We start from the raw sequence: 23,894 nt of genomic DNA, 5'->3' as shown, positions 1-23,894 counted from the left end.
CAAAGAGCCTACCACTGCACCAACAATGGGAAGTGGGAAACTGGCTCTACCTTAATTCATATAAAAACAAAAAAAATGGCGACAGGTATTTCACCCCTATGATGGAATTTTTTCTGGTATGCCTTATGGCTTTTTATGCCTGTGTTCTTGTCCTTTAGCAATATGCAAACAAGAAACCATACTACATGTTTAGTTTGAAAATTATACCTATTTAATTACTGCTATACCCATGTTGGGGACAGTTAATTAGAATGTAATATTTATTAATATTCTTATATAACTCATTGGTTCTCTGCTTGCAACCCATCTGCTGGGTCTTGTGGTGCCTCGGCAGTTTTTTCATTACTTTCCGTTGCTCATATTGTTTTTACCTTGATCTTTAATAAAAACTCTATTTTTTCATTGTATTGTCTTTTGGCTACATTTTTCCTGGTTTCGCTTAATTCACATAATCCTAGTGCCTGCGCACACAACACGGCCAAACAAAAGTAAAATCCAGTGTCTGGCCTATCACTCCAATGGAAACTCATGGGCAGTACAATCCATTGGATCTGGTAATTGAATGGAGCCAAAGTCCATGGTCCTTACCTGAGAGTTGAACCCACAACCTCTAAAAGTCCAAGCAAAGAGCACACCACTACACCAACAATGGGATATAGGAAACCTCCTCTACATTAATTCACATAATCCTACTGACTGCGCACACAACACGGCCAAACAAAAGCAAAAGACAGTGACTGGACTACCACTCCAATAGAAACTCATGGGAAAGACAGTCCATTGGACCAGGCAATTGAATGCAGCCATATAAAGTCCATGGGCGTTGCCTGAGAGTCGAACCCACAACCTCTCGTAGCCCGAGCAAAAAAGGCTCCCACGACACCAACACGGAGCAGTGCGAAGCTGACTCTTTATTAAGTCACATAATCCTAGTGATTGCGCACACAGCATGGCCAAACAAATGCAAAAGACAGTGCCTGGCCTACCACTCCAATTGAAACTCATAAGAAAGACAGTCCATTGGACCAGGAAATTGAATGCAGCCATACAAAATCCATGGGCCTTGCCTGAGAGTCAAACCCACAACCGCTCATAGCCCAAGCAAAGAGCATACCACTACACCAACACGGAGAAGTGGGAAACTGCCTCTACATTAATTCACATAATCCTAGTGACTGCGCACACAACATGGCCAAACAAAAGCAAAAGAAAGTGCCTTGCCTACCACACCAATGGAAGCTCACAGGAAACATAGTCAATTGGACCATGCAATATAATGCAGCCATACAAAGTCCATGGGCCTTGCATGAGAGTAGAACCCACAACCTCGCATAGCCCCAGCAAATAGCCTACCACTACACCAACATTGAGAAGTGGGAAACTGACTCTACATTAATTCACATAATCCTAGTAACTGCTCACACAACATGGCCAAACAAAAGCAAAACACAGTGCCTGGACTATCGCTCCAATGTAAACTCATTGGCAACACAGTCTTTTGGACCAGACAATTGAATGCAGCTATACAAAAAACAAGGGCCTTGCCTGATAGTCGAACCCACAACCTCTCGCAGCCCAAGGAAAGAGCCTACGACTACAACAACACAGACAATTGGGAAACGAACTCTACATTAATTCACATAATCCTAGTGACTGCGCACACAACATTGCCAAACAAAAGCAAAAGACAGTGCCTGGCCTACCACTCCAATGGAAACTCATGGGAAAGACAGTCCATTGAACAAGGAAATTGTATGCAGACATACAAAGTCCATGGGCCTAGCCTGAGAGTCAACCCCCACAACCCCTCGTAGCCCAAGCAAAGAGCCTACCACTTCAACAATAATGGGAAGTGGGAACCTGAATCTACATTAAGTCACATAATCCTAGTGACTGCGCACAAAACATGTCCAAACAACAGCAAAAGACAGTGCCTTGCCTATCACTCCAATGGAAACTCATAGACAAAACAGTCCATTGGACCAGGAAATTGAATGCAGCCATACAAAGTCCATGGGCCTTGCCTGAAAGTCGAACCCACAACCGCTTGTAGCCCAAGCAAAGATTCTTTCACTACACCAACAATAGGAAGTGGGAAACTGACTCTACATTAATTCACATAATCCTAGTGACTGCGCACACAACATGGCCAAACAAAAGCAAAACACAGTGCCTGACCTATCACTCCAATGGAAACTCATTGGCAACCCAGTCTTTTGGACCTGACAATTGAATGCAGCTATACAAAGTCCATGGGCCTTGCCTGAGAGTTGAACTCACAACCTCTTAGTAGCCCAAGCAAATTGCCTACCACTACACCAACACTGAGAAGTGGGAAACTGACTCTACATTCATTCACATAATCCTAGTGACTGCACACAACATGGCCAAACAAAAGCAAAACACAGTGCCTGGCCTATCACTCCAATGGAAACTCATTGGCAACTCAGTGTTTTGGACCTGACAATTGAATGCAGCTATACAAAGTCCATGGGCCTTGCCTGAGAGTCGTACCCACAACCTCTCGTAACCCAAGCAAAGAGCCAACCACTACACCAACACGGAGAAGTGGGAAACTGACTCTACATTAATTCACATAAGCCTAGTGACTGCGCACACAACATGGCCAAACACATTGCCTGGCCTACCACTCCAATAGAAGCACAGTCCATTGGACCAGGCAATTGAATGCAACCATACAAAGTCCATGGGCCTTGCCTGAGAATCGAACCCACAACTTCTCATAGCCCAAGCGAAAAGGCTCCCTCTACACCAACACAGAGCAGTGTGAAACTGACTCTATATTAAGTCACATAATCCTAGTGATTGCGCACACAAAATGGCCAAAAAAAAAAAGCAAAAGACAGTGCCTGGCCTACCACTACAATGGAAACTCATAGAAAAGACAGTCCATTGGACCAGGCAATTGAATGCAGCCATACAAAGTCCATGGGCCTAGTCTGAGAGTCAAACCCACAACCCCTATTAGCAAAAGCAAAGAGCCTACCACTACACCAACAATGGGAAGCAGGAAACTGACTCTACATTAATTCACATAATCCTAGTGACTGCGCACACAAAATGGCCAAACAAAAGCAAAAGACAGTGACTGGAATATTACTCCAATGGAAACTCATAGGCAACACAGTCCATTGGACCAGGCAATTGAATGCAGCCATACAAAGTCTATGGGCCTTGCCTGAGAGTCAAACCCACAACCTCTTGTAGCCCAAACAAAGAGCCTACCACTACAAAAACAATGAGAGGTGAAAAACTCATTCTTCATTAATTCACATAATTCTAGTGACTGCGCACACAACATGGCCAAACAAAAGCAAAAGACAGTGCCTAGCCTATCACTCCAATGGAAACTCACACCATTGGACCGGGTAATTGTATGCAGCCATACAAAGTCCATGGGCCTTGCCTGAGAGTTGAACCCACAACCTCTCGTTGTCCAAGCAAAGAGCCTACCACTATACCAACACAGAGAAGTGGGAAACTGACTTTACATTAATTCACATAATCCTAGTGACTGCGCACACAACATGGCCAAACAAAAGCAAAAGACAGTGCCTGGCCTAGCACTCCAATGGAAACTCATATAAAACACAATTCATAGGACCAGGCAAATGAATGCAGCCATACAAAGTCCATAAGCCTTGCCTTTGAGTCAAACCCACAACCTCTCATAGCCCAAGCAAAGAGCCTACCACTTCACCAATAATGAAAAGTGGCAAACTACCTCTACATTAATTCACATAATCCTAGTGACTGTGCACACAACATGGACAAACAAAAGCAAAAGACAGTGCCTGGCCTACCACTCCAATAGAAACACAATCCACTGGACCAGGCAATTGAATGCAACCATACAAAGTGCATGGGCTTTGCCTGAGAGTCAAACCCACAACCTCTCATAGCCCAAGCAAAGAGCCTACCAATACACCAAGACAGAGAAGTGGGGAACTGGCTCTACATTAATTCCCATAATCCTAGTGACTGCGCACAGAACATGGCCAAACAAAAGCAAAAGACAGTGTCTGGCCTATAATTCCAATGGAAACTCATAGGAAACACAGTCCATTAGACCAGACAATTGAATGCAGCCATTCAAATTGTCTGGGGGCCTTGCATGAGAGTTGAACACACAACCTCTCGCAGCCCAAGCAAAGAGCCTACCACAACACCAACAATGGGAAGTGGGAAAGTGATTTTACATTAATTCACATAATCCTAGTGACTGCGCACACAACATGGCCAAACAAAAGCAAAAGACGGTGCCTTGCCTATCTCTCCAATGGAAACTCATAGACAACACACTCCATTAGACCAGGTAATTGAATGCAGCCATTCAAAGTCCATAGGCATTGCCTGATAGTCGAACCCACAACCTCTCGTAACCCAAGCAAAGAGCCTACCACTACACCAACACAGAAAATTGGGAAACTGACTCTACATTAATTCACATAATCCTAGTGACTGCGCACACAACATGGCCAAACAAAAGCAAAAAACAGTGCCTGGCATATCACTCCAATAGAAACTTATAGGAAACAAAATCCATTGGACCAGGCAACTGAATGCAGCCATACAAAGTCCATGGGCCTTGCCTGAGAGTCGAACCCACAACCTCTCGTAGCCCAAGCAAAGAGCCTACCACTACACCACTAATGGATAGTGGTAAACTGACTCTTCATTAAGTCACATAATCCTAGCGACTGCTCACACAACATGGCCAAACAACAGCAAAAGACAGTGCCTTGCCTATCACTCCAATGGAAACACAGACCATTGGACCAGGCAATTGATTGCAGCTATGCAAAGTCCACGGGCCTTGCCTGAGAGTCAAACCCACAACCTCTCATAGCCCAAGAAAAAAAAGATCCCACTACACCAACACTCTATATTAAGTCACATAATCCTAGTGACTGCACACACAGAATGGCCAAACAAAAGCAAACGACAGTGCCTGGCCTATCACTCCAATAAAAACTCATGTGAAAGACAGTCCATTGGACCAGGCAATTGAATGCAGCCATACAAAGTCCATGGGCCTAGCCTGAAAGTCAAACCCACAACCTCTCGTAGCCCAAGCAAAGAGCCTACTGTGGCGCCCTAGACAAGCTAGGTTGTCACAGAACAACACCAACACACCCCACACCCTGGTTAGGCACACCAAAGCCAAACAAAAACCCTTGTTGCCTTCCTCCAGGGGCTGATGTTCACACCAGGGGGTGGAGCCAGGCGGTTGGTCTCCGCCCACCGAGGAGTACACAGTCCTGGAGGTGGGAAAACAGATCAGTTGGAGATTAGTTCAGGAGTTAGAGGAGTGAGGAGTAAAGTGGCAAGTGAGCAACTGACTGACGGCGTCCGGGTGTGTGGCCCGGACGGTACAGCAAGGTTGGCAGACGGTGGTGACCGTCTGCAGGAGAGGCTGATTGGAGCAGACCGAAAGGATCGTGGACAGGCGGTGGCCCAGCGGTACCGAACCGGCGAGCAAAGAGAAGCCAGCACCATCCGGCAGGGCTTACGGACCCCGACAAGGCTAGGAGTCGCTGTGGAATTTGTCAAATCCGTTAGCGAAGGGAACCTCCTGGGTTTCCCAGCAGCCAAGTCCCGATAGAAGGCAACAGTCCAACCGTTAGAGGGAAACACAGCCACCGCCAAGGCTACAGTTCCCAGGGTCAGAGCCTGCGGGCAAAAGGGGCTCCTTCAGCACATATCCAAGCTGGGGAGCAGGTTACTGGTGGGAACCCATTGGATCCGTCTACACTACACAGGTGCAGGGAAAGGCAGTCACCATCAACCTGCCGGGAGGAGAAACGCAGCAGCCGTCTGTGGGACCCGTCCATCCAGCCGGAGACTTTGTGTTCATCATTGGCTGAGTAAGTACCACCGTGCCGTGCGGCACAGCGCTGCCCCCGCGGCCCTGCACCTCACCAGGCCCCGCAACCCACCTGTTATCCCCACCTACCCATCACCGGGCCCCAGGACAACCAACCCCCTACCCACGGAGGGGAGAACCAACATCCAAGCTGCTCCCTGTCATCGCTCCCGGGATCCCCGTCCAGAGCAGCGGTGGTGTTACAATCTCACCACAACCGTGGGTGGCGTCACAGACAATCAAATCCCCAAAACCAATCCCCTTTTCACTCACGGGCGAGGAGCGCCACTCGAGGCCCCGGGATCCGAACCGCCGCTCGAGTCACCACCGAGCAGCGAGCAAGCAGGCCGTAGCCGAGCAGGGGGCGAGCGCGGCGCGCCCTCCTCCGCCCGCGACACTACCACTACACCAATAATAAGAAGTGGGAAACTGACTCTACATTAAGTCACATAATCCTAGTGACTGCGCACACAACATGTCCAAACAACAGCAAAAGACAGTGCCTTGCCTATCACTCCAATGGAAACTCATAGACAACACAGTCCATTGAACCAGGAAATTAAAAGCAGCTATACAAAGTCCATAGGCATTGCCTAAGAGTCGAACCCACAAGCTCTCTTAGCCCAAGCAAAGAGCCTACCAATACACCAACAATAGGAAGTGGGAAACTGACTCTAGATTAATTCACATAATCCTAGTGACTGCGCACACAACATGGCCAAACAAAAGCAAAATATAGTGCCTGGCATATCACTCCAATGCAAACTCATAGGCAACACAGTTTTTGGCCGGGCAATTGAATGCAGCTATACAAAGTCCATGGGCCTTGCCTGATAGTCAAACCCACAACCTCTCGTAGCCCAAGTAAAGAGCGTACCACTACACCAACACGTAGAAGTAAGAAACTGCCTTTATATTAATTCACATAATCCTAGTGATTGCGCACACAACATGGCCAAACAAAAGCAAAAGACAGTGCCTGGCCTAGCACTCCAATAGAAACTCACAGGAAACAAAATCCACTGGACCAGGCAATTGGATGCAAGCATACAAAGTCCATGGGCTTTGCCTAAGAGTCGAACCCACAACCTCTCATAGTCCAAGCAAAGAGCCTACCACCACACCAACAATAGGAAGTGGGAAACTGACTCTACATTAATTCACATAATCCTAGTGACTGTGCACACAACATGGCCAAGCAAAAGCAAAAGACAGTGCCTGGCCAATCACTCCAATGGAAACTCATTAGTAACACAGTCCATTGGACCAGGAAATTAAATGCAGCCATACAAAGTCCATGGGCCTTGCCGGAGAGTCAAACCCACAAGCTCTCGTAGCCTAAACAAAGAGCCTACCACTACACAAGAAATGGGAAGTGGGAAACTGACTCTACATTAATTCACATAATTCTAGTGACTGCGCACACAACATGGCCAAACAAAAGCAAAAGACAGTGCATAGAAACTCATGGGAAACACAGTTCATTGAACCAGGCAATTGAATGCAGCCTTACAAAGTCCATGGGCATTGCCTAAGAGATAAACCCACAACCTCTCGTAGCCCAAGCAAAGAGCCTACTACTACACCAACACAGAGAAGTGGGAATCTGACTTTACATTAATTCACATAATCCTAGTGACTGCGCACACAACATGGCCAAACAAAAGCAAAAGACAGTGCCTGGCCTATTACTCCAATGGAAACTCATAGGAAACACAGTCCATTGGAGCAGGCAATTGAGTGCAGCCATAAAACGTCCATGGGCCCTGCCTGAGAGTCGAACCCACAACCACTTGTAGCACAAGCAAAGAGCCTACCACTACACCAACAATAGGAAGTGGAACACTGATTCTTCATTAATTCACATAATTCTAGTGACTGCGCACACAACATGGCCAAACAAAAGCAAAAGACATTGCCTGGCCTATAACTCCAATGGAAACTCATAGGCAACACAGTCCATTGGACCAGGCAATTGAAAACAGCCATACAAAGTCCATGGGCCTTGCCTGAGAGTCAAACCCACAACCTCTCATAGCCAAAGCAAAGAGCCTACCACTACACCAATAATGGGAAGTGGGAAACTGAGTCTACACTAAATCACATGATCCTAGTGACTGCGCACACAACATGTCCAAACAAAAGCAAAAGACATTGCCTGGCCTATAACTCCAATGGAAACTCATAGGCAACACAGTCCATTGGACCAGGCAATTGTATGCAGCCATACAAAGTCCATGGGCCTTGCCTTAGAGTCGAACCCACAACCTCTCGTAACCCAAGCAAAAAAGGCTTCCACTACATCAACATGGAGCAGTGGGAAACTGACTCTATATTAAGTCACATAATCCTAGTGACTGCGCACATAACATGGCCAAGCAAAAGACAGTGCCTGACCTATCACTGCAATGGAAACTCATAGGCAACATAGTCCATTGGACCAGGAAATTGAATAGATCCATACAAAGTCCAAGTGCCTTGCTTGAGAGTCAAACTCACAACCTCTCAAAGTCCAAGAAAAGAGCCTACCACTACACGAACAAGGGGAAATGTGAAACTGATTCTACATTAATTCATATAATCCTAGTGACTGCGCACACAACACTGCCAAACAAAAGTAAAAGACTGTGCCTGGCCTATGACTCCAATTGAAACTCATAGTCAGCAGAGTCCATTGGACCAGGTATTTGAATGAAGCCATACAAAGTCCAAGGGCCTTGGCTTGAGAGTTGAACCCACAACTTCTTGTAGCCCAAGAAAAGAACCTACACCTACCCCAACAACAAGCAGTAGGAAAACACCTCTACATTAATTCATATAATCCTAGTGACTTTGCACATAACACAGCCAAACACAAGCAAAAGACAGTGCCTGGCCTATCACTCCAATGGAAACTCATAGGCAGCACAGTCAATTGTACCAAGCAATTGAAAAGAGCCATACAAAGTCCATGGGCCTTGTCTGAGAGTCAAACCTACAACCTCTCGTAGCCCAAGCAAAGAGCCTATGTCGCGGGCGGGAAGGACGCCGACGCTGCTGCGCTCTCGCTAACGCTCGGGTCCGGCGCAGCTGCTGCTAGGTGGCTCGAGCGGCGCTCCTCGCCAGTGAGTGAAAGGAAATGGCACGGATGTACTCACTCAGCAAGAAAGGTATAAAGTCCTCGGTAAACCAATCGGCTGGATGGACGGGTCCTGCAGCCGGCTGCAGTGTCTCTCCCCGGACAGGTGATGGCGGCTGTCTTTCCCTGCACCTTGATGTACTCCTTTGACTACTGTGGATCCCCAACGGTAGTCCGCTCCCCAGTGTATGGGTATCGGAGGAGCACATTTGCCTGCAGGCGCTGGCCCTTGGGTCTCTAGCCTTAGCTGTATACCCTCACAGTGTGGGCGGTTGCCTTCAATCGGGACTTTTGCTGTTATGAAACCCCTGGGGTTCCAGTCACATTCAGATCTGACTATTGTCGGCGGCTCTAAGCCTGGTCAGGGTCCGATGGCCCTGCCTGTGTGTGCTGGCTTCACTTCGCTCCCCGGTCGGTACCGGCGGGCCGTCGCCGGTCCTACGGTTCCACGGTGCTCCACCACTCCTACAGACGGCCACCACCATCTGCCAACCTTGCTGTCAGTGCCTGGGCCACAAACACAGACACCCAAGTGTTTACTCCTCTCACTTCCACCTCCTGGACTAAACTGTCACTTTTCCCGCCTCCAGGCCTGTGAACTCCTCGGTGGGTGGGGCCAACCGCTTGGCTCCGCCCCACCTGGTGTGGACATCAGACACTGGAGGGAGGCAACAAGGGTTTTGTGTTTGGCTGGTGTCCCTGTCTGATGGGGGTGGGGTGTTTATGTGTGACGACCTGGCTAGGCCAGGGCACCACACCTACCACTACACCAACAATGGTAAGTGGGAAACCGACTCTACATTAATTCACATAATCCTAGTGACTGCGCACACAACACGGCCAAACAACAGCAAAAGACAGTTCCTAGTCTATTACGCCATTGGAAACTCATAGGCAGCACAGTCTATTGGACCAGGCAATTGAATGGAGCCATACAATGTCCATGGATCATGCATGAGAGACAAACGCACAACCTCTCGTTGCTCAAGCAAAGAGCCTACCACTACACCAACAATGGGAAGAGGGAAACTGACTCTACATTAATTCACATAATTCTAGTGACTGCGCACACAACACGGCCAAACAAAAGCAAAAGGCAGTGCCTAGCCTATTACTCAAATGGAAACTCAAAGGCAGCACAGTCCATTGGACAAGGCAACTGAATGCAGCCGTACAAAGTCTATGGGCTTTGCCTGAGAGTCAAACCCACAACTTCTCGTATCTCCAAGCAAAGAGCCTATCATTACACCAACAATGGGAAGTTAGAAATGGTCTCCACATTAATTTACATAATCCTAGTGACTGCGCACACAACACGGCCAAACAAAAGCAAAAGACAGTGACTAGCCTATTACTCCAATGGAAACTCACAGGCAGCACAGTACATTAGACCAGGCAATTGATTGGAACAACACAAAGTCCATGGGCCTTGCCTGAAAGTCAAACCCACAACTACTCGTAGCCCAAGCAAAGAGCCTATCATTACACGACCAATATGAAGTGGGGAAACTGCCTCTACATTAATTCACATAATCCTAGTGACTGCGCACACAACACGGCCAAACAAAAGTAAAAGACAGTGCCTGGCCTATCACTCCAATGGAAACTCATAGGCAGCACAGCCCATTGGACCAGGCAATTGAATGGAGCCATACAAAGTCCATGGGCCTTGCATGAGAGTCAAACCCACAACCTCTCATAACCCAAGCTAAATGCCTACAACTACACCAACAATGGGAAGTGGGAAATGCCCTCTACATTAATTCACATAGTCCAAGTGACTGCGCATACAACACGGCCAAGCAAAACACAGTGCCTAGCCTATTACTCAAATGGAAACGCATAGGCAGCACAGTCCATCGGACAAGGCAATTGAATGTGTAATTTGCCGCACCGCCTTGTGAGAAGCCGGGCCTACTACCTCAGAGGATGTTCAGGTCACGATGGCTCCAGCAAATCCCTAGGTTAGGTGGCAAATTATAAAGAGAAAAATAACAGAGATAGGAGACTATGAGTTGTGGTGATATCTGCCAGGTATAAGGCCGCTGAAGGAAGACAGACACCAAGGATTCTGTAAAAACGTAAATGAGGAACTTTACTTAAATCTTGTAGCCAAACTTTAGTCAATCAAAGTTGTTTTTCCATTTCCAATAGACAGTCATTTCATAGCAATAAATAAAGAGATCTCTTACACAGTGGACTAGTTCAAGCGTTTTTCCTATCCCGGCTTTGGGAGGATGGATGTCACTATCAATTGGATTAACTGCGTTTTTCAGTACTCTGTGGTTGCAGAAACGGGGCGCTCTGAATAGGGTGATAATTACACTCCCCATATATCTCAATGGAGGCCTCTCTTTTTTCTGCTGCATCACAGCAATTCAACCGCATCTAATCGATTTCTCTTTTTAACAGCCTCCTCAAGCTCCACCCCCAACAGCCACTTCCTTGCTTTCAAATCAATTGCAATACCAAAGCAAGGCAGTAGAGGACAGCGCAACGCTAAATAATTTACCTCCTCCCAAGGTGGGGAATAGGTGTCACAAATGTAATCACATAGATAATACAGAACACACATTAGTAGTGGCTTTTCTGGTCACAACATATACCCCCTGTCACGCTTCCCGGTCCCCTGGTCCCGCTCTCCGGTCCCCATGGCCCGCTCCCCGCTCCCCGGCGGCGTCCCCTGCTCACCACTCCGGTCCCGGCCTCCTCTTCCCCGCCTGCGGCCTCCATGCGTCCAGCTCCCCGCTCCCGGCGCTCCTCTGCGACGTGGGACTCCAAGCCGGGCACCCCTGCTTCCTCTGCACCGCTCCCTGGACTGGCTTCTGGTACTCGGGCCTCGCGCATGCGCATTAGGGCGCGCGCGCGGTCATTGACCCTTTCTTAAAGGGCCAGCACCTAGAAACAGGAAATTGCATAGACAGGTACAGGGTATATTAAGATTCACTTTCCTGGTGGGCGGGGCCTGTTCTACGTGTTTAGCAAGCTAGTGTTCAGGTCCCCGTATTGCTTTGCCCTGTGCTTTGCCTTGTATTAACCCTGTCCTGTCTCGTAGAGCCTGTCCTGCCACGCCAGCCGCTCCGAACCAAGTCCATCCCTGGACCCTGACGGTGACTTCGGCGGATGTCCCACCACCTCTGCAGCTCCGCCAGTCTCCAGTCCCTGGCTCCGTTCGGTGACCCGTTCCATCGCTCAGCAGGTTCCGGATCCCGCCTGACCCTACAACCCGGCCTCGGACCCTGAGCTTCGTCACCCGGGCTACCGTCCTGAACTTCGTGTGCTCAGCGCCATCCACTTTTCCTGCTCCTCTACGGACTGTCCAGCTACCTATAGTGCTTCGGCTGCCGTGCATCAGGACCCTCTGGCGGGGTGACCGGCCTGGCTGCCTCCTCAGGGGAAATCGGTGTACGGTCCAGTGCTTCCACCACCCGGTCGTAACAGCTAGAACAGGCCATGGATCCCGCCGAAGCACTAGCGGCCTTGCAGCAGGAACTCGTACGCCAGCGCGAGACCCAGACCCGCATGCTGACCTTCATGTCTTCTGTGGATACCCGCCTGAACACGCTACAAGCAACGGCCACATCCTTGGCATCTCAGGTTTCCACTGTACAATCCACGGCCACAGCTCCCGTGGCAGCCTCCTCGGATGCTTCCAAACTTCGTTTGGCCTCAGCACCCCGGTACGCCGGAGATCCCAAGACCTGCAGGGGATTCATCAATCAATACTCTCTCCATTTCAAGCTGCTGCCGCACCTTTTTGCCTCTGACCAAGCCAAGGTCGCGTTCATGATGTCCCATCTAGAGGAAGAGGCACTGGCCTGGATGAACCCCTTGTGGGAGAAGGAGGATCCGGTAACCACCAGCATCCAGGAATTCCTGCAGGCATTTCGTGGCACCTTTGACGAGCCCGGACGCGCCTCCGCGTCTGCCTCATCCCTCCTCCGGCTACGTCAGGGGACTCTGACGGTGGGCCAATATGCCATTCGTTTTCGCACCTTGGCTTCGGAACTCGGGTGGAACAATGAGGCCCTAACCGCTGCCTTCTGGGAGGGACTCTCGGATCGTATTAAAGATGAGCTGGCTTGTCGTGACGTGCCGTCCACCCTGGATGCCCTGATTGTCCTAGCGACTCGAGTGGATCTTCGCTTTCAGGAACGATCCAAAGAAGTGTCCCGCGACGGCACTCCTCCCCACCACAGAAGTCCGTCGCTCCCCAGTTGGCGTCACCTGGCGCGTCTACCTTCGAGCCCATGCAGATTGACCGCCTGAGGCAGTCGGAGCAACGCCGAGCAGAACGACTAGCAAAGGGTCTCTGCTTCTACTGCGGTGATGGCACACACCTGCTACGCTCTTGTCCCGAGAAGCCGGGAAACTCCAAAGCCTAGGCTTGGTAGGAGAGGCCACCCTAGGTGCTGGGACTCTCTCAGACTCCGTTACCTGGACTATTCAAATCACTACAGAAGAGACCCGGTTCACGGCAGAGGCGTATCTCGATTCCGGAGCAGCAGGCAACTTCATCCAGCAGGCCACGGTGGATAAGTACCAGGTGCCTGTCCTCCCGCTAGAAAAACCGCTGGTGATCGCCTCTGTAGATGGGAGACCCCTCTCTGACACCTTCTCACTGATCACCAAGCCTGTGGAAGTACGGATCGGTGCTCTGCACACCGAGAAGATCACCTTCTATGTCCTCCCGCGCATGTCTCATCAGATCCTGCTGGGACTCCCATGGTTACGGACACACGAACCATCGGTCAGCTGGAGTACAGGTGAAATCACCCGATGGGGCTCCTCGTGTCACGAGAGATGTCTGAAATCCATCCAGCCCGTCCGACGCCCCCCGGTTCCAGAGTCTCTACCAGGACTGCCTTCTGCCTACTGGTCCTTCACGGACGTGTTTGATAAAAAGGAGTCAGAGGTACTACCACCTCATCGTCCCTACGACCGTGCCATCGAGTTACTGCCAGGAACTACGCCTCCTCGAGGACGGATATACCCCTTGTCCCCTGCTGAAACACGAGCTATGCCTGCCTATATCACCGAGAGCCTGGCTAAGGGGTTCATTCGGAGGTCCTCGTCCCCTGCCGGAGCAGGGTTTTTCTTCGTCAAGAAGAAGGAAGGTGATCTGCGCCCTTGCATTGACTACCGGGGATTAAACCAGATCACCGTAAAAAACAAATACCCTCTGCCGCTTATCCCCGAACTATTCGATCGGCTCCGAGGAGCCCGTGTATTCACCAAGTTGGACCTCCGTGGGGCCTATAACCTGGTTCGCATTCGCTCTGGAGACGAATGGAAAACCGCATTCAACACTCGGGATGGGCACTACGAGTATTGTGTCATGCCCTTTGGTCTGTGTAATGCTCCATCAGTCTTCCAAGAACTGGTGAAAGACGTGTTCAGAGATCTCCTCTATGTCTGTGTCATGGTGTATCTGGACGACATCGTGGTCTTCTCTCCGGATCTACAAACCCACCAAGAGAACGTGCAGCTAGTTCTCCAGAGGCTTAGAGAGAATCGTCTGTACGCCAAGTACGAGAAATGCATCTTTGAAAAGTCGTCTCTTCCCTTCCTGGGTTATGTAATCTCGGACACTGGCCTGCAGATGGACCCAGAGAAAGTGTCTGCCATCATCAACTGGCCTCATCCTTCCGGACTGAAGGCTATCCAACGCTTTCTCGGCTTTGCGAACTACTACCGTCAATTCATCCCGCATTTCTCTGCCTTGACTGCACCTCTCTCTGCCTTGACTAAGAAAGGAGCTAATCCTAAGGACTGGTTCCCAGCGGCCGATGCCGCGTTCTGCTCCTTGAAACAGGCGTTTGCTTCTTCCCCGGTTCTCCATCGCCCTGAATTGAACCGACAGTTCACCTTAGAGGTGGATGCCTCCTCCTCAGGACCTGGGGCAGTGTTGATGCAGAACTCCCCCTCCGGAAAGATGGTCACTTGTGGATTCTTCTCCAAGAGCTTCTCGGCACCCGAACGCAACTACACCATTGGGGATCGGGAGCTACTGGCCGTGAAGCTGGCCTTGGAGGAATGGCGCTACCACTTGGAGGGAGCTGTATACCCTGTAATCATATACACGGACCACAAGAATCTGGAGTACCTGCGGTCTGCCCAAAGACTGAACCCACGACAAGCCCGCTGGTCCTTGTTTTTTGCTCGATTTGATTTCCAACTCCATTTTCAGCCTGTGGATAAGAACGTGCGGGCAGACGCTCTGTCCAGATCCTTCGTGCCCGTGGAGTTGGAGGAGGAGACATACCAGCCCATCATCAACCCCAGTAAAGTCATTCCAGTGACTCCTGTCACTCTAACTCAGATACCCCCTGGGAAAACCTATGTCTCAGATACTGACAGACAGAGAGTCCTGCACTGGGGCCATGCTTCTAAGATCGCCGGCCATGCTGGTCAGAAGAAGACTTGGAGTACGATTGTCCGTCACTACTGGTGGCCGTCCCTCCGTAAAGACGTCGCAACCTTCATCTCAGCCTGTCCATCCTGTGCCCGGAACAAGACACCCAAGCACCTACCCTATGGACGTCTTCTGCCTTTGCCCATTCCTTCCGTTCCGTGGCAACATATCGCAATGGACTTCATTACGGACTTACCCTTATCCTCCGGACATACGGTCATATGGGTTGTGGTGGATCGCTTCTCAAAGATGGCCCACTTCGTTCCCATGGCAGGGCTGCCCTCTGCCCAGGAGCTAGCTGACTCCTTCATACAGCACATATTCTGATTGCATGGCTTCCCCGCACACATTGTGTCTGACAGAGGAACTCAGTTTACCTCGCGCTTCTGGAGGGCTCTCTGCAAACATCTGGGAGTGTCCTTGGACTTTTCTTCGGCCTACCATCCTCAGTCGAATGGCCAAGTGGAACGGGTCAATCAGATCCTGACCTCCTTCCTGCGCCACTACGTCAACATCCATCATGACGATTGGTCTACGCTCCTACCTTGGGCTGAATTCTCCCATAACCAGCACATCAGTGAGTCCACCTCCAGCTCTCCCTTTCAGATCGTTTACGGACTGCAGCCTTCTGTCCCGTTGCCAGTATCCTCGGCTTCCGACGTCCCCGCAGCAGATGCTCTGGTTCGGGACTTTTCAGCTATATGGAACTCTGTCAAGTCGTCCCTAGAACGTGCTTCATTGCGGATGAAGAGACACGCGGACAAGAGGCGCCTGGATCCCCCGTGTTTCTCCCCAGGTGATCTGGTCTGGCTTGCATCCAGATATGTCCGATTGAAGTTACCCTCGTACAAGTTGGGCCCTCGCTACATCGGGCCGTTTAAGATCATCAGCAAGATCAATGCAGTCTCCTACAAGCTGCAGCTCCCGGCCACGATGCGGATACCCAACTCCTTCCATGTCTCCTTACTCAAGCCTGTTGTCCTTGGTCCCTTCTCCGCTGAGGTCGGTACTGCTCCCCCTCCAATTTTTCCGGAAATTCCGGAAAAGATGAACTTTGGGATCTTCTGGACTTAGGGAAGGGTTCATACTCAAATAACTCATCTGCAGGCGGTGAATCAGGATAGAGGTATTCAGACTTACAAAGTTTCAGTCTATTCCTATGAACAACCTTGGGTTCTTGGGTATCTTTCTGGATACAATAAATGTCATTCCCTGGGTATGGAATTCCTCGGATGATGTAAGGCTGTCTCTCCCATTGTGTATCTAGTTTTCCTGTACGATGATCGTTTCTCAACCAGATCCTATCACCAACATGCAAAGGTGTAGTTTTTGCTTGTTTATCAAAATTATGTTGCTGTCTGTTGCGAATTTGTTCCATACGGAGATCTACGATTTCTTGTGCTTCCACCAGGCGTCATTGATGGTCACTCACCCAACCAGTAGCAGGCAGAGGATTAATTTCATCTGAGACGATCACATCTAGAGCAAGTCAGCTGGTAGTTTTCCTTGCATCCAAACAGATAATATGGGGTATAACCCGTAGAACATTGCGTGGTGTTGTTATATATATAGATGAGCTCTGGGAGTAATGTTGGCCAGTCAGATTTTCTGTGAGCTGGAATAGTTCTTAGCAAATTCAGGATGGTTTGATTCATCTTCTCGCAAAGCCTGTTACACTGCGGGTGGTATGCTGTAGTTCTGAGCTTCTGACAGTTGTAGAACGTGCACATTTCTTGGAAGAGTTATGATTCAAAGGCTGAGCCTCGATCGGTCAAAATCTTCTCTGGGCACCCATAAGGTAGCAAGAAGGATTTCCAGAGGATAGCAGCGGTAGTTTTAGCAGTAAGATCTTTCACAGGGACGGCCACTACAAATTTGGTGAAGTGATCAATGATGGTTAGGACATAGCTATGTCCGGTTCTGCTGGACTCTACTTTCAGATGATCAATGGCTACCATTTCTAATGGACGTCGACTCACAATTGGATGCAGTGGTGCTTTCTGATCAGCTTTCATTTTTTTCCTAGTTACACAAGTGTGACATTCCTGGCACCATTTTTCAATGTCTCCCCTCATGCCAATCCAATAGAATCGATGACAGACTGTGGCCTCTGTCTTCTGCACTCCAAAGTGACCAGAGTGATCATGATAGGCAGTGAGAACCATGTCTACATCTCTCCTTGGGATCACAATTAGATGGAGACGACTACCTGTGATGGGATCCATGCTACTACGGTACAGCAATCTTTTCTTCACAAAGAACCTTTTTCGTTGTCTCCACAGACGAATAAGTTCAGGGTCAGCATCATCTCTGCGAATTCTCCTGGGAGGTTTTCCTGTTATCAGGAATTCTGAAATTTCAGCAATAACTCTACTTTCAGTCTGTACTTGTATCCATCTAGTTTCATCTAGTAGGGGTTCTGAACTAGCTCCTTGTGAGTAGGAGTCAGTCGTTTCCTGCAAAAAGGCACTGGCCACCTTTTGTTGAGCAAATCGAGCATAGAAGTTCGGCATTTCCACTTCTTCCCAGTGATCTTCATCTGGCAAGGGATCTGAAGTGTCTGGTAATCAGGATAAAGCATCGGCATTTTCATTGGACTTCCCAGCACGATACTTGATGACAAAGTCATAGTTAGCAAGTCTTGACGCCCATCTCTGCTCCAAAGCTCCCAGTCTAGCTGTGCTTAAATGAGCAAGAGGATTGTTGTCAGTGTAGGTGATAAATGGAGAAGCAGCTAGATAGTCCTTGAACCGCTCTGTAACGGCCCACACGAGAGCGAGAAACTCTAGTTTAACCCCTTCACCCCCGGCCACTAAAACACCCTAATGACCGGGCCATTTTTTGCAATTCTGACCAGTGTCACTTTGACAGGTTATAACTCTGGAACGCTTCAACGGATCCTAGCGATTCTGAGATTGTTTTTTCGTGACATATTGTACTTCATGTCAGTGGTAAATTTAGGCCGATATTTTTTGCGTTTATTTGTGAAAATTTAGGAAATTTTGCGAAAATTTTGAAAATTTCGCAATTTTCAAACTTTGAAAATTTATGCCCATAAATCTGAGAGATATGTCACACAAAATAGTTACTAAATAACATTTCCCACTTGTCTACTTTACATCAGCGCAATTTTCGAAACAAATTTTTTTTTCGTTAGGAAGTTAGAACGGGTCATCAGCAATTTCTCATTTTTCCAACAAAATTTACAAAATAATTTTTTTTAGGGACCACATCACATTTGAAGTGACTTTGAGAGACCTAGGTGACAGAAAATACCCAAAAGTGACCCCATTCTAAAAACTGCACCCCTCACACTGCTCAAAACCACATCCAATAAGTTTATTAACCCTTTAGGTGCTTCACAGGACCCAAAGCAATGTGGAAGGAAAAAATGAAAATTTTACTTTTTAACACAAAAATGTTACTTTAGCCATGAAATTTTAATTTTTACAAGGGAGAAAAGAGAAAGTGCACAATACAATTTATTGTGCATGTTCTCCTGAGTACGCTGATACCCATATGTGGTAAAAATCAATTGTTTGGGTGCACGGCAGAGCTCGGAAGGGAAGGAGCGCCATTTGAATTTTTGAGTGCAAAATTAGCTGCACTCATTAGCGGACGCCATGTCGGGTTTGAAGACCCCCTGAGGTGCCTAAACAATGGAGCTCCCCCACAAGTGACCCCATTTTGGAAACTAGAGCCCTCAAATAATTTTTCTAGATGTTTGGTGAGCACTTTGAACACCTGGGGGCTTCACAGAAGTTTATAGCATTGAGCTGTGAAAAGAATTTTTTTTTTTTTTACCACAAAATGGTTGCTTCAACTAGGTAGCTTTTTTTTCACAAGGCTATCAGGAAAAAATGCACCATAAAATGTATTGTGCATTTTCTCCTGAGTACGCAGATACCTCATATGTGGTGGAAAGTAATTGTTTGGGCGCATAGCGGGGCTCAGAAGAGAAGGAGCGCCATTTGACAGCAAAATTGGTTGGAATCATTAGCGGACGCCATGTCACGTTTGGAGACCCCCTATGGTGCCTAAACAGTGGAGCTCCCCCACAAGTGACCCCATTTTGGAAACTAGAGCCCTCAAATACTTTTTCTAGATGTTTGGTGAGCACTTTGAACACCTGGGGGCTTCACAGAAGTTTATAGCGTTGAGCCGTGAAAAGAAAAAAAAATGTTTTACCACATAACGGTTGCTTCAACTAGGTAGCTTTTTTTTCACAAGGGTAACAGGAAAAAATGCACCATAAAATGTATTGTGCATTTTCTCCTGAGTACGCAGATACCTCATATGTGGTGGAAATCAAATGTTTGGACACACGGCAGTGCTCGGAAGGCAAGGAGCGCCATTTGAATTTTTGAGTGCAAAATTATCTGCACCTGTTAGCGGACGCCATGTCGGGTTTGAAGACCCCCTGAGGTGCTAAACAATGGAGCTCCCCCACAAGTGACCCCATTTTGGAAACTAGAGCCCTCAAAAAATTTTTCTAGATGTTTGGTGAGCACTTTGAACACCTGGGGGCTTCACAGAAGTTTATAGCGTTGAGCTGTGAAAAGAATTTTTTTTTTTTTTACCACAAAACGGTTGCTTCAACTAGGTAGCTTTTTTTTCACAAGGCTATCAGGAAAAAATGCACCATAAAATGTATTGTGCATTTTCTCCTGAGTACGCAGATACCTCATATGTGGTGGAAAGTAATTGTTTGGGCGCATAGCGGGGCTCAGAAGAGAAGGAGCGCCATTTGACAGCAAAATTGGTTGGAATCATTAGCGGACGCCATGTCACGTTTGGAGACCCCCTATGGTGCCTAAACAGTGGAGCTCCCCCACAAGTGACCCCATTTTGGAAACTAGAGCCCTCAAATAATTTTTCTAGATGTTTAGTGAGCACTTTGAACACCTGGGGCTTCACAGAAATTTATAGCGTTGAGCTGTGAAAAGAATTTTTTTTTTTTTACCACAAAACGGTTGCTTCAACTAGGTAGCTTTTTTTTCACAAGGCTATCAGGAAAAAATGCACCATAAAATAGATTGTGCATTTTCTCTTGAGTACGCAGATACCTCATATGTGGTGGAAAGTAATTGTTTGGGCGCATGGCGGGGCTCAGAAGAGAAGGAGCGCCATTTGACAGCAAAATTGGTTGGAATCATTAGCGGACGCCATGTCACGTTTGGAGACCCCCTATGGTGCCTAAACAGTGGAGCTCCCCCAAAAGTGACCCCATTTTGGAACTAGACCCTCAAATAATTTTTCTAGATGTTTGGTGAGCACTTTGAACACCTGGGGGCTTCACAGAAGTTTATAACGTTGAGCTGTGAAAAGAAAAAAAATTTTTTTTACCACAAAACGATTGATTCAACTAGGTAGCTTTTTTTTTCACAAGGCTATCAGGAAAAAATGCACCATAAAACGTATTGTGAAATTTTTCCTGAGTACGTAGATAGCTCACATGTGGTGGAAAGTAATTGTTTGGGCAAATGGCGGGGCTCAGAAGAGAAGGAGCGCCATTTGACTTTTCAAACGCACAGACGCAGTGCACTGATCGGCTGCTGCAGGACGCACGGTCGGATGCGATACAAAAAGCGTCGGGGATACGTAAAAAAAAAAGTCACGCCAAAAATTGACCATGGATGCAGATACGTTATGTGCATCCCTGATCAGCGCTTGGTGGGATGCACGGACGGATGCGATACAAAAAGCGTCGCAGATACGGAAAAAAGTCACGCCAAAAATTGAGCAGGGATGCCGATCCGTTATGTGCATCCCTGATTAGCGCTCGTCGCGACGCACGGACGGATGGGATACAAAAAGCGTTGCGGATACGGAAAAAAGTCACGCCAAAAATTGAGCAGGGATGCAGATCCGTTATCTGCATCCCTGATCAGCGCTTGGCGGGACGCACGGATGGATGTGATACAAAAAGCATCGGGGATACGAAAAAAAAGTCCCGCCAAAAATTGAGCAGGGATGCAGATACGTTATCTGCATCCCTGATCAGCGCTTGGCGGGACGCACGGACGGATGCCATACAAAAAGCGTCGGGGATACGGAAAAAAAAAAGTCACGCCAAAAATTGAGCAGGGATGCAGATCCGTTATCTGCATCCCTGATCAACGCTTGGCGGGACGCACGGACGGATGCGATACAAAAAGCGTCGGGGATGCGGAAAAAAAGTCCCGACAAAAATTTAGCAGGGATGCAGATACGTTATCTGCATCCCTGATCAGCGCTTGGCGGGACGCACGGTCGGATGCCATACAAAAAGCGTCGGGGATACGGAAGAAAAAAAAGTCACGCCAAAAATTGAGCAGGGATGCAGATACGTTATCTGCATCCCTGATCAGCGCTCAGCGGGACGCATGGACGGATGAGGTGTAAAAATGGACAGGGGATACAGAAAAAAAAAAAAAGTTATACTCACAGTACCCAGAGGATCACTGACCAGAAGAGCTGCAGGAGGAACAGATGGCAGAGAGATGGACAGCTTTACAGGAGCAGCAGGCAGATCAGCAGAATGCCCAGGAAGGACCCAGCGATGGAGGCAGATGTGATCGGGCCGGTGAAGACAGGTAAGAGGACGTCGGGGGAAAGCAGAGGGGGAGAGCAGAGGGGGAGAGAGGGGGGGAGAGCAGAGGGGGAGAGGGGGGGAGAGCAGAGGGGGAGTGGGGAGAGCAGAGGGGGAGACCGGAGAGGGAGCTGCAGAAGCAGAATAGAGATAATGGGGGAGGCAGTCAGATCGCGGGGGGAGCAGATCGGGATGTCGGGGGGGAGCAGATCGGAATGTCGGGGGGCAGATCGCAGGGGGGCACGGGCAGGGGCTATCACGGGAGCGCACAGGGGCACCACGGGAGCGCGCACGGGCTGCAAAGGGAGCACAGTACTCACGTGCAGCAGGAGCGGTGACCTCAGCTACGGCTGCGGCGGCGGCGGCAGCAGCAGCGGTGGCGTGGTACCACAAGTACCAGCCACTGCACGCTGCAGACATGTTGGGGGAGGGCTCGCAGGCCAGCACAGACCTGGGGAGGGCGGCCACCGGCAGATCAGACCGCCCCACTGCACACTGATTGGAGCGATTGCGCGTCATAGCACGATCGCTCCAATCAGTGCTGCAGGGGCTGGGGGCGACATGTTTGAGGTCCACCTATGATATGCTGCAGCAGCTGCGGCATCTCATAGCTGGATCTCACAGTATCGCACTAATTCGGGCATTATTTTTGCCGAAATTAGTGCGAACGATGTGGTTGGCGGTTCAGATTTGAACAGCCAATCACATCGATCGTCGATAGGGGGTGGCGATGCCGCCCCCCCTGGGGTCAAGCAAAGGTCCCCTGCTGTAAGAAACAGCAGGGGACATCATTTGAAAGCCGTTGCTATGGCCACGGCAATCAAATGAAGTTTAGGCAGTAAAATTACGTCCCTGGTCGTTAAGTCACGTTAAAATAGGACGTAATTTTACTGCCCGCGGTCGTGAAGGAGTTAAAAGAACTGTAATTTTGATCATTACGTTCTGCTCCTTTAAGAGATATCCTAGCAAAAGCGATTACCCCTTCTTTTCCTTCTTGCTTCTGGCTTAGGACTGCTCCTAGCCCCTTTAGGCAGGCGTCGGTATAAAGACGAAAAGGCTTGCTGTAATCTGGATAAGCTAAAATAGGTGGAGTGGTAAGCTTCTTTTTGAGCTGTTGAAAGGCAACTTCTTGCTCTTCTGTCCAGTGGTTGACAATGGATTTCTTTCCTTCCTTTTGTGGATGACCACGTAAAAGCTCTTGCAGTGGTGCAGCAATTTGGGCATAGTTAGGTATAAAGCATCTATAGTAGCCTGTAAAACCTAAGAAACTTTGGACTTCTTTCAGGGTAGTGGGTGTGGGCCAATCCCTGACCACGGCAGTTTTGTTTGGATCAGGTCTTACTCCTTCAGCACTCACGACATGTCCTAAGTAGCATACTTGGGTCTGTAATAAGTGACACTTTGAGGGTTTGACTTTGAGGCCGTGTTTAATGAGAATCTGGAGAACTTCTGCCAGGTGCTGTAAGTGGTCATCATAAGATTTGGAGTAGACAATGACATCGTCCAGATAAAGCAAAACAGTCTCAAAATTTTTGTGGCTGAAACAACGTTCCATTAGCCTTTGAAAAGTTCCTGGGGCATTACAGAGTCCGAAAGGCATGTCATTAAACTCAAAGAGGCCCATTGGGGAGGTAAACGCTGTTTTCTCACGATCTTCCTCAGACATAGTCACTTGCCAGTATCCACATGTTAAATCTAAGGTGGAGAAATATGCAGCAGACCCTAGAGCTGTTAGTGATTCTTCAATGCGCAGTAATGGGTATGCATCTTTATGGGTAATGCTATTTATCTTGCGATAGTCCACGCAGAATCGGATACTGCCGTCTTTTTTCTTCACCAAAACTACAGGTGTAGCCCAGGGGTTGTGGCTTTCTCGGATTACTCCAGCATCTTTCATTTCTTG

The sequence above is a fragment of the Anomaloglossus baeobatrachus genome, chromosome 6 (assembly GCF_048569485.1).
Source record: "Anomaloglossus baeobatrachus isolate aAnoBae1 chromosome 6, aAnoBae1.hap1, whole genome shotgun sequence".
Taxonomy (NCBI): Eukaryota; Metazoa; Chordata; class Amphibia; order Anura; family Aromobatidae; genus Anomaloglossus; species Anomaloglossus baeobatrachus.
Note: the sequence above shows the minus strand (reverse complement) of the source record.